The 18,511-nt window shown below is 36.3% G+C and overlaps 1 protein-coding gene across 6 annotated transcripts in view; it reads left to right on the forward strand.

The window, feature by feature from the left end:
• LOC139528747 (mediator of RNA polymerase II transcription subunit 12-like) overlaps positions 1 to 18,511 on the forward strand; it is a 322,630-nt gene that overhangs the window by 92,533 nt on the left and 211,586 nt on the right. Inside the window, exons 3-4 of one of the 6 annotated variants that reach the window (XM_071324977.1) lie at positions 676 to 744; positions 4,424 to 4,490. The exons of the other annotated variants lie outside the window; for them this stretch is intronic. The gene's annotated coding sequence lies outside the window, so the exon portion shown is untranslated. The remainder of the gene's footprint in view (positions 1 to 675; positions 745 to 4,423; positions 4,491 to 18,511) is intronic. 6 annotated transcript variants of the gene reach the window in all.

Genomic DNA, 18,511 nt, shown 5'->3' on the forward strand with positions numbered 1-18,511 from the left:
TAGGCACGTTAAAATAGTCTTTCCTATAAACAATTCTGAATAAAATGACGTTTTCTTTTGCAAGGAGAGTCTATAAAAAGTTGAAACTAGAGGAAAAGTATGCACAAAAATATATAAGCACGGTTATAACAAAATTATTTCAATGAACATAACAATGGTAGGGTCATTTTTCAGACAATTAGTCTTAAACGCATTCGAAAACATATATGTCTATATAACTTTTTGTCTATATGTCTGTTGTTTGTCTATATGCCTTTTTGTGTTTCTTTCTTATATATAATGTGGCTTTGTACTTATACATCCCATCATTGTATTATTGTGCAATGGTAAATGTTTGTTAATATATTTGTTTGTTTTATAGGGATTAAGATAATAACACAATGTTGACTGCTGTGCCTCTATTTTTGACATTTTTTACCTGTTTTGCCTGTTTGTTTTGTTCACAAATCGTTGTCAATATAATGCATTTTAATACGACAGTCATACAAAGGAGAGGTTTAACAAGCTTTAAAATCAATTTAATCAACCATTTTTTATAGAAAGAAAATGCCTGTACCAAGTCAGGAATATGACAGTTGGTGTTCATTGGTTTGGTATGGTCACTATTTTCTATTGTGCATAAATTACTAACTTCATTAATGTTCAATTATTGACTCTTTTTATTATTAATTTTAGGAGGATTTCCAAACTTGTGGAATAATCGCACAACATCAGAAGAAAAAGTTTGGCGACTTTTATAAACAGGTAAAATCGATTGACTGTTAGAAAAAAGCAATATATCAAGATCAAGATTATCAACTGTACATGCATTCTATCTAATATAACGGCACTATTAAATGTGGTTTAATTTTGCTGAAAACCAAATAAAAAAGGTATGCACGCAAAACGGTCTTATCCAAAAGCAATTACAAATGAATTGATTTTTTTTCTTCTACTGCAAGGAGAGTCTTTAAAAAGTCGAAACAAGTGACAAAGTATAATAAAAAAGAATAAGTAAAGACTTTTATCGAAAGACGCTTTCAACAAACATCATAAAATTGAGAATGGAAATGGGGAATGTGTCAAAGAGACAACAACCCGACTAAACAAAAAACAACAGCAGAGGGTCACCAACAGGTCTTCAATGTAGCGAGAAATTTCCGCACCCGGAGGCGTCCTTCAGCTGGCCCCTAAACAAATATATACTAGTCCAGTGATAATGAACGCCATACTAATTTCCAAATTGTACACAAGAAACTAAAATTAAAATAATACAAGACTAACAAAGGCCAGAGGCTCCTGACTTGGGACAGGCGCAAAAATGCGGCGGGGTTAAACATGTTTGTGAGATCTCAACCCTCCCCCTATACCTCTAACCAATGTAGAAAAGTAAAATGGTAAGTTCATAGTTCAGACAATTAGTCGTAAACGCATTCAATCAAATATATCTGAGTTCAAGATTACTGATTATTTTTGTAAAAAAATCTAAATGAACTTAAACAAACTAAGTGTACACTTATAAAGTGTTCTTTATTCTTTTGTGTGCATTGACGTCAAACATTTGCTATTTTGAAATAAAAAATACATTTTGCAAATTACTCTGCAATTTTTTAAGTTCATTGTTTGGAAATATGTAACAATCATCTTTTGACATCAACTCATAAAAATCTTTTCTTGAATGCGATTTGAAGTTTGTAATATTCGTGAGATTAAACATTTTGATTTCATGAGGATATTTAAAAAAAAAATAAGTTTGTGTTAAAATGAGTTAATTTTTCAACAGTTTATATAAATAAAACATTTGTATATGCTTGTTTAAGAAAAAAATATATTTTAATTTCATTGTAAAAAGTATATATTAAAATTGCTGACCTTAAGCATTTTTTGATTTGACTTTACATATTGAAAATGAAAAATGCTCCAACGTGGAGCATTTTTCAATTTGACATCAAATATTGAAAAATGAAAAATGCTCCAATATGGAGCATTTTATATTTTATATTTTGACATTATAAATTGAAAAAAGAAAACTTATTCCGAACATGAGTAGTATTTATATATTATATATATGATAACATTGAGAATAGAAATAGGTAATGCGCAAAAGAGACAGCAATTCGACCAAAGTGCAGACAACAGCCAAAGGCCACCATTGAATCTTTAATAAACCTCTAGTCAACAAACACACATCAATGCGCACAGTAATGCTCATTTCAAAAGAAGTCCGAGTTCGATGTCAGAACAAGTAATGTAGTATATGTATTTGATTTTAACGACATCAATCTCTGTATTACTAAAATATATTACACCATGGTTTTCTGTATCGCAAACTAGTCATTACATTCACTCAATGGTATCAACGGTACAATGACACCATTCGCTAGAAAAAAATACAAATCAACACACAGACATGTTATATGTTCAGATCTACACATCAAATCTTATTCTGTAACGGTAATATTCTATACAAAACACAAATATGTCGGCATTCACCTCAAAACCTAACCAAACAGGCTTATTCAAAAGGGATACAGTTACGATACTGTCCATAAGAATGGCATATTTTAGTATGAATATTTATTTACCCAATGACATATGGTTTTTGCATTGTAAATAAACAAATTTATTATAAAACAAGTTGTTGGCATAAAACGGTTTATGTTCTTTTCACATATTTTATGATGATATCATACAAAAACCCCGAATGAGAGAGATTATGCTAGAAATTCAGTTGATGAAGACATTATCTTTCAATCAGATTAATTTATGTCTGGAACGGGCATTTCAGTAATTGATAGTAGTCCGTTGTTAATGTATGTATGTATCATTGTCATTTAGCTTAGTTTTGAAATATATTACATGTAGGCCCGAAACCACAATTAATTCCTTTATCATTTCTTTATAACGTTTTGTCGCATTAAAAGCAAATCTATTTTTTTTTGTTGTGTGTGTGTGTGTGTAATGCACAGTACGTCAAAACAAAAATATCAAGTATACATCATACACATTTGGTAAATACATATCCATACCCCTTAGGCAATTCAAGAGATGTTCCGAAAAGTGTAATTATACCGTTTTTGTACCTGGCCTAATCACTATTTCCATATAAACATCAGTTAAAATGAAAAATCCAAAAGTTTTATTTAAGCTCTCTTCTATCATTTCCACCCCATAAAAACTAAGAAATCTGAGGAAGGGAAAGAAAAAAATAAAGACAAAATACACTATTATTAAAGGGAACTATATTCGTAGACAACGAAAAGCGGGATCATTAATTGTGGTTTTGGGCCAATAAGATATCTGACTCTGAGTTTTACTGTGCGTGATTTCGTGTCTATGTTTATTCTTCATTGTTTAGAGGTGTTAGATGGTCTAACAATACATATGTATGTCCAAGTCAGGAGCCTCCGTCTTTTGTTAGTCTTGTTTATGTGTTGTCAATTGAATTAATTGTTTTCTAAATATTGGACTTGTGTGTAACTTCTATTTTCAATGCATACGTACACATGTTAAGGGGTCAGCTGCATGAAGCCCGCCTTCGGTCGCAGAAATTTCCCGCTGTGTTGAAGACCGATTGGTGATCTTGAGCTCTTTTTTGCCTTTTGATCGGGTTGTTGCCTTTGTTACACGTTCCACATTACCATTCTTAATGTTATCATACACATTTAAGGATAATTGTCATGTTCCAGACACGTGTAGGTATTCAGTCGTGTGTTCTGCGGGTAACCTAATTAATAAAAATTCACATCTTTTTGGTCATAATTGTACCTTTTAGTATATTTCTCATGTTCAAAATTAGGTGATACACACATAGTGCACACGTATACATAATTAACAAGTTCTTCAAGATGTTTTAAAATACTGTCGACAATTTGAATATTTAAAACACATATATTAAAACAAATTTCATTTCATTCTAGATCTACTCATTAAAAATTAAAAAAAATTATGCAGTTTTGATCATCCTTTTAAATTTTTATATTGCGAAATAATTTCAATTCAAAATGAAACATGCATTTTTTCATTTTTCAACCTTTTAAGTCAAATTACAAAATACTTAATGTCAGCAATTCCAATTTTTCTTCTGAAATGAACTTATATTATTTTTCCTTTCTAAAACAAGCATCTTCAAATCATTTGATGTATTCAAACTGTTGAAATTTTATCTTTTTTTAATATCCTCGTGAAATCAAAAAAAAAAAATAATTCCATATAGATAACAAATTTTAAATATCATTAAGAAAATGATTTTTCAAAAGTCACTTCAAAAGAGTTTTGCCTTATGTTTAAAGTGTGAAGAGCAATTTGCTATAATCATTTTTTTCTGTTAAAAATGCCATTTTTTGGCGTAAATATACACGGTCTTCTGTTGTACATTGATTACCTATAGTACTTCATTTATTTATTCTTCAATTATTGACTATTTTTTTATTATTAATTTCAGGAGAATTTCTCAACTTGTGGAATAATCTTTAAACAGAAGAACAAAAACTTTCGGCGACTTTTACAAGGTTTGGACCTACTTAAAAAAAAAACTTTAAGCATAACAAAACCCTGGATTTTTTGTCAAGTAGATAGCTACGAAGCTTCCCTTTTCATCTAGTACGAACAACAGTCTTGCCGTAGAACTTTTTTTATTAACTTTTCTGTAAGGTGGGGTAGGGTGTTCGACCCTAACTCTGGATCTAGTTTAATAATAATAATAAAAAAAATCAAACAATACCCTGGATTTGTTTTCTCAGGTACACCTCATCTACCTTACTTCCCTTTTGCGCATCGTGCAGACAGATGAATTGCCGAAGAACATTTGTTTATTAACTTTTCTGTAAGGGTTGGAGAGGGTGTCAGACCCCTACGTTAGACATACTTGGAAAAAAACTAAGCCGAAGAACATCCTGAACTTTTTCTCAGACAGACCTCAGCAACCTAGCTTCTCTCTGCACCTAGTGAGACAAAAGAGTTGCCGTAGAACATTTTTTTGTAACATGTGGGAACGATATCCGGTCACAACTTTGGACCTACTTTAAAAACAAAATAAGCCGTAAAACACCCTTGATTTTATTCAAGTAGACTTTAGCTACCTAGATTTATTTTCAACCTAGTACGGACAAAAAAATTGCCAAAGAATATTTTTAGTAACTTTTCTGTAAGAGTTGGGAGCGATGTCCTGTCCCAACTTTGGACCTACTTTACAAAAAAAAAAAACAAACTAAACCGTTGAACACCATTGCATTTTTTCAAGTATACCTCAGTTAACCAGCTTCCCTTTACATCTGTTGCGGACAAAAGCATTGCCGAAGAATATTTATTTAATAACTTTTCTGTAATTTGCACCTTGTGCTGTGAAAAGTATGGCAGTTTAACATTGTGTTTAACACTTTTCTGTAAGAATTGGAAAGGGTGTCCAACCCCAACTTTGGACCTACTTAAAACAGAACACAAAACAACACCCCGGATTTTTATTCTCAGGTAGACCGCAGCTACCCAGCCTCTCTTTGCATTTAATCGGACAAAATGATTACCGTAGAACCTTTTTTTATTAATTTTTCTGTAAAAAATGTCCGACCAACTTTGGACCTACTTAAAAAAAAGAATCCGAAAACCACCCTGGATGTTTTCCATTAGTAACCCTTTTTCCCTTTATACCTAGTGCAGACATTGCCGAAGAACATTATTTTATTAACTTTTGTGTAAAGGTGGGGTAGGGTGTTCAAAAACAGACACAAGTTTTGACTTAGAACATTTTTTATTAACTTTTCTGCATAGAAGACTTTAAGGTGAGAAGACTGTCCGACTCAATCCTTGAACCTAAATGAAAAACAATAAATTAAGCCGAAGAACACACTGTGTTTTTTTCTCAAGTAAACCACAGCTACCCGGCCTTCCTTTGCACCTATTGCGGACAAAAGTATTGCCGTACAATATTTTTTATTAACTTTTCTGTAAAGTAGCGGGGTTGGGTGTCTGTTCTGAAATTTGGACCTACGTTCCAAAAAAAAATGTGCGGAAGAACACCTAGGGTTTCTTCTCCAGTATACCCCAGCTACCCAGCTTCCCTTTGCACCTAGTGCAGACACAAGTTTTGCCGTAGAACATTTTTTTATTAACTTTTCTGCATGGAAGACTTTAAGGTGAGAAGACTGTCCGACTCAATCCTTGAACCTACGTGAAAAACAATAAATTAAGACGAAGAACACACTGTGTTTTTTTCTCAAGTAGACCACATCTACCCAGCTCCCCTTTGCGCCTATTGTGGACAATGATTTGACATAGAACATGTTTTATTATTTTTTTCCTGTAAAGTAATGGGGTAGGGTGTCAGGCCCCAACTTTGTACTTTCTTTTAAAAAGAATAAACTAAGCCGAAGAACACCCTATATTATTTCTCAACCTTTCTTTGCACCTAGTGCAGACAGAAGTATTGCCGTACAATATTTTTTATATTAACTTTTCTGTAAGGTAGCGGGGTTGGGTGTCTGCCCTAAATTTGGACCTACTTTAAAAAAACTGTGCCGAACAACACCTTGCGTTTCTTCTCCAGTACACCTCAGCTACCCACTTCCCTTTGCACCTAGTGCAGACACAAGTATTGCCGTAGAACATTTTTTATTAACTTTTCTGTAAGTGTAAGGTAGACTGTAAGGTAATAAGACTGACGGACTAAATCTTTGAACCTACATAAAAAACAATAAACTAAGCCGTAAAACACACTGTGTTTTTCTGAAGTAGATCACAGCTACACAGCTTCCGTTTGTGCCTATTGCGGACAATTATTTGACGTCAATATTTTTTTTATTAATTTTTCTGTAAGGTGATGGGGTAGGGTGTCCGACACCAATTGTGCACTTTCTTTCAAAAAAATAAACTAAGCCGAAGAACACCCTGTGTTTTTTCTCAAGTAAACCACAGCTACCCGACCTTCCTTTGCACCTAGTGCGGACAAAAGTATTGCCGTACAATATTTTTTATTAACTTTTCTGTAAGGTAGCGGGGTTGGATGTCTGTTCCTAAATTTGGACCTACGTTCCAAAAAAACTGTGCGGAAGAACACCTTGGGTTTCTTTTCCAGTATACCGCAGCTACCCAGCTTCCCTTTGCACCTAGTGCAGACACAAGTATTGCCGTAGAACATTTTTTATTAACTTTTCTGTAAGTGTAAGGTAGACTGTAAGGTAATAAGACTGACGGACTAAATCTTTGAACTTACATAAAAAACAATAAACTAAGCCGTAAAACACACTGTATTTTTTCTGAAGTAGACCACAGCTACACAGCTTCCCTTTGTGCCTATTGCGGACAATTATTTGACGTCAATATTTTTTTTATTAATTTTTCTGTTAGGTGATGGGGTAGGGTGTCCGACATCAATTTTGCACTTTCTTTCAAAAAAATAAATAGCCGAAGAACACCCTGTGTTTTTTCTCAAGTAAACCACAGCTACCCGACCTTCCTTTGCACCTAGTGCGGACAAAAGTATTTCCGTACACCATTTTTTATTAACTTCTCTGTAAGGTAGTGAGGTTGGGTGGCTGATCCTAAATTTGGACCTACGTTACAAAACAACTGTGCGGAAGAACACTTTGAGTTTCTTCTCCAGTATACCTCAGCTACCCAGCTTCCCAATGCACCTAGTGCAGACACAAGATTTGCCGTAGAATATTTTTTTTATTAACTTTTCTGTATGGTATATATTAAGGTAAGAAGACTGTCCGAATCAATCTTTGAAACTACTTAAAAAACATTAAACTAAGCCGTAGAGCCCCCTGTGTTTTTTTCTGAAGTAGACCACAGCTAGTCAGCTCTCCTTTGCGCCTATTGTGGACAATGATTTGACATAGAACATTTTTTATTATTTTTTTTACTGTAAAGTAGTGGGGTAGGATGTCCGGCCTTACTTTGCACTTTCTTTAAAAAAGAATAAACTAAGCCGAAGAACACCCTGTGTTTATTCTCAAGTAATCCATAGCAACCCGGCCTTTCTTTGCACCTAGTGCGGACAAAAGTATTGCCGTACAATATTTTTTATTAACTTTTCTGTAAGGCAGCGGGGTTGGGTGTCTGACCCTCAATTTGGACCTACGTTAAAAACAAACTGTGCCTAGGAACACCTTGGGTTTCTTCTCCAGTACACCTCAGTTACCCAGCTTCCCTTAGCACCTAGTGCAGACACAAGTATTGCCGTAGAACACTTTTTATTAACTTTTCTGTAAGGTAGACTGTAAGGTAATACGATTGTCCGACTCAATCTTTGAACATACTTAAAAAACAATAAACTAAGCCGTAGAAAAAACTGTGTTTATTCTAAAGTAGACCACAGCTACACAGCTTCCATTTGTGCCTAGTGTGGACAATTGTTTGACGTCAATATTTTTTTTTATTAATTTTTCTGTAAGGTAGTGAGGTAGGGTGTCCGAGACCAACTTTGCACTTTCTTTCAAAAAAAAAAAAAAAAAACTAAGCCGAAGAATACCCTGTGTTTTTTTTTCTCAAGTATACCCCAGCTACCCATCTTCCCTCTGCACCTAGTGCAGACAAAAGTTTTGCCGTAGAACATTTTTTATTAACTTTTCTGCATGGAGGACGTTAAGGTGAGAAGACTGTCCGACTCAATCCTTGAACCTACATGAAAAACAATAAATTAAGCCGAAGAACACACTGGGTTTTTTTCTCAAGTAGACCACATCTACCCAGCTCCCCTTTGCGCCTATTGTGGACAATGATTTGACATAGAACATGTTTTATTATTTTTTTTCTGTAAAGTAGTGGGGTAGGGTGTCCGGCCCCAACTTTGTACTTTCTTTTAAAAAGAATAAACTAAGCCGAAGAACACCCTATATTATTTCTCAACCTTTCTTTGCACCTAGTGCAGACGGAAGTATTGCCGTACAATATTTTTTATATTAACTTTTCTGTAAGGTATTGGGGGTTGGGTGTCTGTTCCTAAATTTGGACCTACGTTCCAAAAAAAATGTGCGGAAGAACACCTAGGGTTTCTTCTCCAGTATACCCCAGCTACCCAGCTTCCATTTGCACATAGTGCAGACACAAGTTTTGCCGTAGAACATGTTTTATTAACTTTTCTGCATGGAACACTTTCAGGTGAGAAGACTGTCCGACTCAATCCTTGAACCTAAATGAAAAACAATAAATTAAGCCGAAGAACACACTGTGTTTTTTTCTCAAGTAAACCAGAGCTACCCGGCCTTCCTTTGCACCTAGTGTGGACAAAAGTATTGCCGTACAATATTTTTTATTACCTTTTCTGTAAGGTAGCGGGGTTGGGTGTCTGTTCCTAAATTTGGACCTACGTTCCAAAAAAAAATGTGCGGAAGAACACCTAGGGTTTCTTCTCCAATATACCCCAGCTACCCAGCTTCCCTTTGCACCTAGTGCAGACACAAGTTTTGCCGTAGAACATTTTTTATTAACTTTTCTGCATGGAACACTTTAAGGTGAGAAGACTGTCCGACTCAATCCTTGAACCTACGTGAAAAACAATAAATTAAGCCGAAGAACACAATGTGTTTTTTTCTCAAGTAGACCACATCTACCCAGCTCCCCTTTGCGCCTATTGTGGACAATGATTTGACATAGAACATGTTTTATTATTTTTTTTCTGTAAAGTAGTTGGGTAGGGTGTCCGGCCCCAACTTTGTACTTTCTTTTAAAAAGAATAAACTAAGCCGAAGAACACCCTATATTATTTCTCGACCTTCCTTTGCACCTAGTGCGGACAAAAGTATTGCCGTACAATATTTTTTATTAACTTTTCAGTAAGATAGCGGGGTTGGGTGTCTGTTCCTAAATTTGGACCTACGTTCCTAAAAAAAAACTGTGCCGAAGAACACCTTGGGTTTCTTCTCCAGTACACATCAGCTACCCAGCTTCCCTTTGCACCTAGTGCAGACACAAGTATTGCCGTAGAACATTGTTTATTAACTTTTCTGTAAGTGTAAGGTAGACTGTAGGGTAATAAGACTGACGGACTAAATCTTTGAACCTACATAAAAAACAATAAACTAAGCCGTAAAACACACTGTGTTTTTTTCTGAAGTAGACCACAGCTACACAGCTTCCCTTTGTGCCTATTGCGGACAATTATTTGACGTCAATATTTTTTTTATTAATTTTTCTGTTAGGTGATGGGGTAGGGTGTCCGACATCAATTTTGCACTTTCTTTCAAAAAAATAAACTAAGCCGAATAACACCCTGTGTTTATTCTCAAGTAAACCACAGTTACCCGACCTTCCTTTGCACCAAGTGCGGACAAAAGTATTGCCGTACAATATTTTTTATTAACTTTTCTGTAAGGTAGCGGAGTTGGGTGTCTGTTCCTAAATTTGGAACTATGTTCCAAAAAACAAAACTGTGCCGAAGAACACCTTGGGTTTCTTCTCCAGTACACCTCAGCTACCCAGCTTCCCTTTGCACCTAGTGCAGACACAAGTATTGCCGTAGAACATTTTTTATTAACTTTTCTGTAAGTGTAAGGTAGACTGTAAGGTAATAAGACTGACGGACTAAATCTTTGAACCTACATAAAAAACAATAAACTAAGCCGTAAAACACACTGCGTTTTTTCTGAAGTAGACCACAGCTACACAGCTTCCCTTTGTGCCTATTGCGGACAATTAATTGACGTCAATATTTTTTTTATTAATTTTTCTGTTAGGTGATGGGGTAGGGTGTCCGATATCAATTTTGCACTTTCTTTCAAAAAAAAAACTAAGCCGAAGAACACCCTGTGTTTATTCTCAATTAAACCACAGTTACCCGACCTTCCTTTGCACCTAGTGCGGACAAAAGTATTGCCGTACAATATTTTTTATTAACTTTTCTGTAAGGTAAAGGGGTTGGGTGTCTGTTCCTAAATTTGGACCTACGTTCCAAAAAAAAAAAACTGTGCCGAAGAACACCTTGGGTTTCTTCTCCAGTACACCTCAGCTACCCAGCTTCCCTTTGCACCTAGTGCAGACACAAGTATTGCCGTAGAACATTTTTTATTAACTTTTCTGTAAGTGTAAGGTAGACTGTAAGGTAATAAGACTGACGGACTAAATCTTTGAACCTACATAAAAAACAATAAACTAAGCCGTAAAACACACTGTGTTTTTTCTGAAGTAGACCACAGCTACACAGCTTCCCTTTGTGCCTATTGCGGACAATTAATTGACGTCAATATTTTTTTTATTAATTTTTCTGTTAGGTGATGGGGTAGGGTGTCCGATATCAATTTTGCACTTTCTTTCAAAAAAAAAACTAAGCCGAAGAACACCCTGTGTTTATTCTCAATTAAACCACAGTTACCCGACCTTCCTTTGCACCTAGTGCGGACAAAAGTATTGCCGTACAATATTTTTTATTAACTTTTCTGTAAGGTAAAGGGGTTGGGTGTCTGTTCCTAAATTTGGACCTACGTTCCAAAAAAAAAAAACTGTGCCGAAGAACACCTTGGGTTTCTTCTCCAGTACACCTCAGCTACCCAGCTTCCCTTTGCACCTAGTGCAGACACAAGTATTGCCGTAGAACATTTTTTATTAACTTTTCTGTAAGTGTAAGGTAGACTGTAAGGTAATAAGACTGACGGACTAAATCTTTGAACCTACATAAAAAACAATAAACTAAGCCGTAAAACACACTGTGTTTTTTCTGAAGTAGACCACAGCTACACAGCTTCCCTTTGTGCCTATTGCGGACAATTAATTGACGTCAATATTTTTTTTATTAATTTTTCTGTTAGGTGATGGGGTAGGGTGTCCGATATCAATTTTGCACTTTCTTTCAAAAAAATAAACTAAGCCGAAGAACACCCTGTGTTTATTCTCAATTAAACCACAGTTACCCGACCTTCCTTTGCACCTAGTGTGGACAAAAGTATTGCCGTACAATATTTTTTATTAACTTTTCTGTAAGGTAAAGGGGTTGGGTGTCTGTTCCTAAATTTGGACCTACGTTCCAAAAAAAAAAAACTGTGCCGAAGAACACCTTGGGTTTCTTCTCCAGTACACCTCAGCTACCCAGCTTCCCTTTGAACCTAGTGCAGACACAAGTATTGCCGTAGAACATTTTTTATTAACTTTTCTGTAAGTGTAAGGTAGACTGTAAGGTAATAAGACTGACGGACTAAATCTTTGAACCTACATAAGAAACAATAAACTAAGCCGTAAAACACACTGTGTTTTTTTTCTGAAGTAGACCACAGCTACACAGCTTCCCTTTGTGCCTATTGCGGACAATTATTTGACGTCAATATTTTTTTTATTGATTTTTCTGTTAGGTGATGGGGTAGGGTGTCCGACATCAATTTTGCACTTTCTTTCAAAAAAAGAAACTAAGCCGAAGAACACCCTGTGTTTATTCTCAAGTAAACCACAGTTACCCGACCTTTATTTGCACCAAGTGCGGACAAAAGTATTGCCGTACAATATTTTTTATTAACTTTTCTGTAAGGTAGCGGGGTTGGGTGTCTGTTCCTAAATTTGGAACTAAGTTCCAAAAAAAAAAAAACTGTGCCGAAGAACACCTTGCGTTTCTTCTCCAGTACACCTCAGCTACCCAGCTTCCCTTTGCACCTAGTGCAGACACAAGTATTGCCGTAGAACATTTTTTATTAACTTTTCTGTAAGTGTAAGGTAGACTGTAAGGTAATAAGACTGACGGACTAAATCTTTGAACCTACATAAAAAACAATAAACTAAGCCGTAAAACACACTGTGTTTTTTCTGAAGTAGACCACAGCTACACAGCTTCCCTTTGTGCCTATTGCGGACAATTATTTGACGTCAATATTTTTTTTATTAATTTTTCTGTTAGGTGATGGGGTAGGGTGTCCGACATCAATTTTGCACTTTCTTTCAAAAAAATAAACTAAGCCGAAGAACATCCTGTGTTTTTTCTCAAGTAAACCACAGTTACCCGGCCTTCCTTTGCACCTAGTGCGGACAAAGGTAATGCCGTACAATATTTTTTATTAACTTTTCTGTAAAGTAGCGGGGTTGGGTGTCTGTTCCTAAATTTGGACCTACGTTCCAAAAATCAATTTTTCTGTTAGGTGATGGAATGTGCGGAAAAACACCTTGGGTTTCTTCTCCAGTACACCTCAGCTACCCAGCTTCCCTTTGCACCTAGTGCAGACACAAGTATTGCCGTAGAACAATTTTTATTAACTTTTCTGTAAGTGTAAGGTAGACTGTAAGGTAATAAGACTGACGGACTAAATCTTTGAACCTACATAAAAAACAATAAACTAAGCCGTAAAACACACTGTGTTTTTTCTGAAGTAGACCACAGCTACACAGCTTCCATTTGTGCCTATTGCGGACAATTATTTGACGTCAATATTTTTTTTATTAATTTTTCTGTTAGGTGATGGGGTAGGGTGTCCGACATCAATTTTGCACTTTCTTCCAAAAAATAAACTAAGCCGAAGAACATCCTGTGTTTTCCTCAAGTAAACCGCAGCTACCCGACCTTCCTTTGCACCTAGTGGGGACAAAAGTATTGCCGTACAATATTTTTTATTAACTTTTCTGTAAGGTAGCGGGGTTGGGTGTCTGTTCCTAAATTTGGATCTTCGTTCCAAAAAAACTGTGCGGAAGAACACCTTGGGTTTCTTCTCCAGTACACCTCAGCTACCCAGTTTCCCTTTGCACTTGTGCAGACACAAGTATTGCCGTAGAACATTTTTTATTAACTTTTCTGTAAGTGTAAGGTAGACTGTAAGGTAATAAGACTGACGGACTTAATCTTTGAACCTACATAAAAAACAATAAACTAAGCCGTAAAACACACTGTGTTTTTTCTGAAGTAGACCACAGCTACACAGCTTCCCTTTGTGCCTATTGCGGACAATTAATTGACGTCAATATTTTTTTTATTAATTTTTCTGTTAGGTGATGGGGTAGGGTGTCCGATATCAATTTTGCACTTTCTTTCAAAAAAATAAACTAAGCCGAAGAACACCCTGTGTTTATTCTCAATTAAACCACAGTTACCCGACCTTCCTTTGCACCTAGTGCGGACAAAAGTATTGCCGTACAATATTTTTTATTAACTTTTCTGTAAGGTAAAGGGGTTGGGTGTCTGTTCCTAAATTTGGACCTACGTTCCAAAAAAAAAACTGTGCCGAAGAACACCTTGGGTTTCTTCTCCAGTACACCTCAGCTACCCAGCTTCCCTTTGCACCTAGTGCAGACACAAGTATTGCCGTAGAACATTTTTTATTAACTTTTCTGTAAGTGTAAGGTAGACTGTAAGGTAATAAGACTGACGGACTAAATCTTTGAACCTACATAAAAAACAATAAACTAAGCCGTAAAACACACTGTGTTTTTTTTCTGAAGTAGACCACAGCTACACAGCTTCCCTTTGTGCCTATTGCGGACAATTATTTGACGTCAATATTTTTTTTATTAATTTTTCTGTTAGGTGATGGGGTAGGGTGTCCGACATCAATTTTGCACTTTCTTTCAAAAAAAGACACTAAGCCGAAGAACACCCTGTGTTTATTCTCAAGTAAACCACAGTTACCCGACCTTTATTTGCACCAAGTGCGGACAAAAGTATTGCCGTACAATATTTTTTATTAACTTTTCTGTAAGGTAGCGGGGTTGGGTGTCTGTTCCTAAATTTGGAACTAAGTTCCAAAAAAAAAAAACTGTGCCGAAGAACACCTTGCGTTTCTTCTCCAGTACACCTCAGCTACCCAGCTTCCCTTTGCATCTAGTGCAGACACAAGTATTGCCGTAGAAAATTTTTTATTAACTTTTCTGTAAGTGTAAGGTAGACTGTAAGGTAATAAGACTGACGGACTAAATCTTTGAACCTACATAAAAAACAATAAACTAAGCCGTAAAACACACTGTGTTTTTTCTGAAGTAGACCACAGCTACACAGCTTCCCTTTGTGCCTATTGCGGACAATTATTTGACGTCAATATTTTTTTTATTAATTTTTCTGTTAGGTGATGGGGTAGGGTGTCCGACATCAATTTTGCACTTTCTTTCAAAAAAATAAACTAAGCCGAAGAACATCCTGTGTTTTTTCTCAAGTAAACCACAGTTACCCGGCCTTCCTTTGCACCTAGTGCGGACAAAGGTATTGCCGTACAATATTTTTTATTAACTTTTCTGTAAAGTAGCGGGGTTGGGTGTCTGTTCCTAAATTTGGACCTACGTTCCAAAAATCAATTTTTCTGTTAGGTGATGGAATGTGCGGAAAAACACCTTGGGTTTCTTCTCCAGTACACCTCAGCTACCCAGCTTCCCTTTGCACCTAGTGCAGACACAAGTATTGACGTAGAACATTTTTTATTAACTTTTCTGTAAGTGTAAGGTAGACTGTAAGGTAATAAGACTGACGGACTAAATCTTTGAACCTACATAAAAAACAATAAACTAAGCCGTAAAACACACTGTTTTTTTCAGAAGTAGACCACAGCTACACAGCTTCCCTTTGTGCCTATTGCGGACAATTATTTGACGTTAATATTTTTTTAATTAATTTTTCTGTTAGGTGATGGGGTAGGGTGTCCGACATCAATTTTGCACTTTCTTTCAAAAACATAAACTAAGCCGAAGAACATCCTGTGTTTTTCTCAAGTAAACCGCAGCTACCCGACCTTCCTTTGCACCTAGTGCGCACAAAAGTATTGCCGTACAATATTTTTTATTAACTTTTCTGTAAGGTAGCGGGGTTGGGTGTCTGTTCCTAAATTTGGACCTACGTTCCAAAAAAACTGTGCGGAAGAACACCTTGGGTTTCTTCTCCAGTACACCTCAGCTACCCAGCTTCCCTTTGCACCTAGTGCAGACACAAGTATTGCCGTAGAACATTTTTTATTAACTTTTCTGTAAGTGTAAGGTAGACTGTAAGGTAATAAGACTGACGGACTAAATCTTTGAACCTACATAAAAAACAATAAACTAAGCCGTAAAACACACTGTGTTTTTTCTGAAGTAGACCACAGCTACACAGCTTCCCTTTGTGCCTATTGCGGTTAATTATTTGACGTCAATATTTTTTTTTATTAATTTTTCTGTTAGGTGATAGGGTAGGGTGTCCGAAATCAATTTTGCACTTTCTTTCAAAAAAATAAACTAAGTCGAAGAACATCCTGTGTTTTTCTCAAGTAAACCGCAGCTACCCGACCTTCCTTTGCACCTAGTGCGGACAAAAGTATTGCCGTACAATATTTTTTATTAACTTTTCTGTAAGGTAGCGGGGTTGGGTGTCTGTTCCTAAATTTGGACCTACGTTCAAAAAAAAAAAACTGTGCCGAAGAACACCTTGGGTTTCTTCTCCAGTACACCTCAGCTACCCAGCTTCCCTTTGCACCTAGTGCATTCACAAGTATTGACGTAGAACATTTTTCATTAACTTTTCTGTAAGTGTAAGGTAGACTGTAAGGTAATAAGACTGACGGACTTAATCTTTGAACCTACATAAAAAACAATAAACTAAGCCGTAAAACACACTGTTTTTTTCTGAAGTAGACCACAGCTACACAGCTTCCCGTTGTGCCTATTGCGGACAATTATTTGACGTCAATATTTTTTTTATTAATTTTTCTGTTAGGTGATGGGGTATGGTGTCCGACATCAATTTTGCACTTTCTTTCAAAAAAATAAACTAAGCCGAAGAACATCCTGTGTTTTTCTCAAGTAAACCGCAGCTTCCCGACCTTCCTTTGCACCTAGTGCGAACAAAAGTATTGCCGTACAATATTTTTTATTACTTTTTCTGTAAGGTAGCGGGGTTGGGTGTCTGTTCCTAAATTTGGACCTACGTTCCAAAAAAACTGTGCGGAAGAACACCTTGGGTTTCTTCTCCAGTACACCTCAGCTACCCAGCTTCCCTTTGCACCTAGTGCAGACACAAGTATTGCCGTAGAACAATTTTTATTAACTTTTCTGTAAGTGTAAGGTAGACTGTAAGGTAATAAGACTGACGGACTAAATCTTTGAACCTACATAAAAAACAATAAACTAAGCCGTAAAACACACTGTGTTTTTTCTGAAGTAGACCACAGCTACACAGCTTCCATTTGTGCCTATTGCGGACAATTATTTGACGTCAATATTTTTTTTATTAATTTTTCTGTTAGGTGATGGGGTAGGGTGTCCGACATCAATTTTGCACTTTCTTCCAAAAAATAAACTAAGCCGAAGAACATCCTGTGTTTTCCTCAAGTAAACCGCAGCTACCCGACCTTCCTTTGCACCTAGTGGGGACAAAAGTATTGCCGTACAATATTTTTTATTAACTTTTCTGTAAGGTAGCGGGGTTGGGTGTCTGTTCCTAAATTTGGACCTTCGTTCCAAAAAAACTGTGCGGAAGAACACCTTGGGTTTCTTCCCCAGTACACCTCAGCTACCCAGTTTCCCTTTGCACTTGTGCAGACACAAGTATTGCCGTAGAACATTTTTTATTAACTTTTCTGTAAGTGTAAGGTAGACTGTAAGGTAATAAGACTGACGGACTAAATCTTTGAACCTACATAAAAACAATAAACTAAGCCGTAAAACACACTGTGTTTTTTCTGAAGTAGACCACAGCTACACAGTTTCCCTTTGTGCCTATTGCGGTTAATTATTTGACGTCAATATTTTTTTTATTAATTTTTCTGTTAGGTGATGGGGTAGGGTGTCCGACATCAATTTTGCACTTTCTTTCAAAAAAATAAACTAAGCCGAAGAACACCCTGTGTTTATTCTCAAGTAAACTACAGTTACCCGACCTTCCTTTGCACCTAGTGCGGACAAAAGTATTACCGTACAATATTTTTTATTAACTTTTCTGTAAGGTAGCGGGGTTGGGTGTCTGTTCCTTACTTTGGACCTACGTTCCAAAAAAAAAACTGTGCCGAAGAACACCTTGGGTTTCTTTTCCAGTACACCTCAGCTACCCAGCTTCCCTTTGCACCTAGTGCAGACACAAGTATTGCCGTAGAACATTTTTTATTAACTTTTCTGTAAGTGTAAGGTAGACTGAAAGGTAATAAGACTGACGGACTCAATCTTTGAACCTACATAAAAAACAATAAACTAAGCCGTAAAACACACTGTGTTTTTTCTGAAGTAGACCACAGCTACACAGCTTCCCTTTGTGCCTATTGCGGTGAATTATTTGACGTCAATATTTTTTTTATTAATTTTTCTGTTAAGTGATGGGGTAGGGTGTCCGACATCAATTTTGCACTTTCTTTCAAAAAAATAAACTAAGCCGAAGAACACCCTGTGTTTATTCTCAAGCAAACCACAGTTACCCGACCTTCCTTTGCACCTAGTGCGGTCAAAAGTATTGCCGTACAATATTTTTTATTAACTTTTCTGTAAGGTAGCGGGGTTGGGTGTCTGTTCCTAAATTTGGACCTACGTTCCAAAAAAAAAAAAACTGTGCCGAAGAACACCTTGGGTTTCTTCTCCAGTACACCTCAGCTACCCAGCTTCCCTTTGCACCTAGTGCAGACACAAGTATTGACGTAGAACATTTTTTATTAACTTTTCTGTAAGTGTAAGGTAGACTGTAAGG

The sequence above is a fragment of the Mytilus edulis genome, chromosome 1 (assembly GCF_963676685.1).
Source record: "Mytilus edulis chromosome 1, xbMytEdul2.2, whole genome shotgun sequence".
In the NCBI taxonomy this organism is placed as follows: Eukaryota; Metazoa; Mollusca; class Bivalvia; order Mytilida; family Mytilidae; genus Mytilus; species Mytilus edulis.